Source organism: Borostomias antarcticus (genome assembly GCF_949987555.1).
Source record: "Borostomias antarcticus genome assembly, contig: scaffold_1197, whole genome shotgun sequence".
Lineage (NCBI taxonomy): Eukaryota > Metazoa > Chordata > Actinopteri > Stomiiformes > Stomiidae > Borostomias > Borostomias antarcticus.
The window spans coordinates 7,768-9,101 of record NW_028176658.1 but is presented as its reverse complement, the minus strand read 5'-3'; the positions used below and the strand labels follow the sequence as shown (position 1 = coordinate 9,101).

Here is a 1,334-nt window from a genome sequence, read left to right as displayed (position 1 = left end):
TCTGAGTCTCTACCTGGAGATCACACAGAACGGATTGGCTCACTCAACAGAGAAAGAGAGAGAGACAGAGAGAGAGAGAGAGAGAGAGAGAGAGAGAGAAAGAGAAGATAGAGAAAGAGAAGAGACTGCATGACAAAGGTCTAGAGAGGAGCAACTCCAGGACAACTTTTATGAAATTTCAAAGTAAGAACTAGCTCTTCATACAACAGAGAAGTGGGACGCACATCAACCGGCAGCGCAACAACAACAACAACAACAACAACACCACCTCGACCTCCGTCGCCATGGCGTCCACGGGCCTGCAGCTGCTGGGCCTGATGCTGGCGGTGCTGGGGCCTGGTGGGGCGGGGCGCTGGTGTGCGCGGCGCCCCTGTGGCGCGTCTCCGCCTTCGTGGGCGGCGAGCTGGTCATCGCCCAGGTGCTGTGGGAGGGGCTGTGGATGAACTGCCTGTCCCAGACCACGGGCGAGATCCAGTGCAAGGCCTACGACTCCACGCTGGCGTTGCCGCCGTCGGCGCAGGCGGCGCGCGGCGCGACCGTCCTCGCCCTGCTGCTCGGCCTGCTGGCGCTCGCCCTGGGCGTGGCGGGCGCCAAGGCCACGCGCTGCGCGGGGGGAGGGCGCGGCGAGCCCGCCGGCTCGGCCAAGGCGCGGCTGGGCCGGGCGGCGGGCGCGCTGCTCGTCCTGGCCGGCGTGCTCTACCTGGTGCCCGTGTGCTGGACGGCGCACGCCGTCGTCCGCGACTTCTACGACCCGGAGGTGGCGGCGCCGCTGAAGCGCGAGCTGGGCCCGGCGCTCTACCTGGGCTGGGGCGCCGGCCTGCTGATGGTGATGGCGGGGGCGCTGCTCAACGCCGGGTCGGCCGAGCCGCGGGGGGGCGGCGCCGGGGCCGGGGGGAGGGGCCCCCAGATGGCGGCGGCGGCTGCAGGGGGGGGCGGGGTCATTGTGGAGGGGAAGCAGCCGGAGAAGGCGTTTGTGTGAGAGGCTAGGAGTCCACGCGCACACATACACACTCACACACACACTCACACACACACTCACTCACTCACTCACTCACTCACACACTCATACATGTCTGTAGAAAGGACATCCACACACACACACACACACACAAAAACAATGACACATACACAGTGACACACACTGCACATACACACATGCCTACCTGTACAAACAAGAACACACACACATACACACACACACACACATTAATATTGTGGGACTAACACTTGGGAATCGTATTAAGACTGGTCGAAATGTGTACAATATTCAAAACATTATTATGCAGTGACAGTTATGGCAGTAAAACAAGGCACTGTGATTGATTGCTTTTGTC

The 1,334-nt window shown here is 61.5% G+C and overlaps 1 pseudogene across 1 annotated transcript; it reads left to right on the top strand.

Moving 5' to 3' along the window:
- Positions 1–284: 284 nt before the first annotated feature.
- LOC311328213 (claudin-9-like) lies at positions 285–1,334 on the top strand (annotated as a pseudogene). The gene has a single exon. The product of its transcript is annotated as a claudin-9-like (transcript).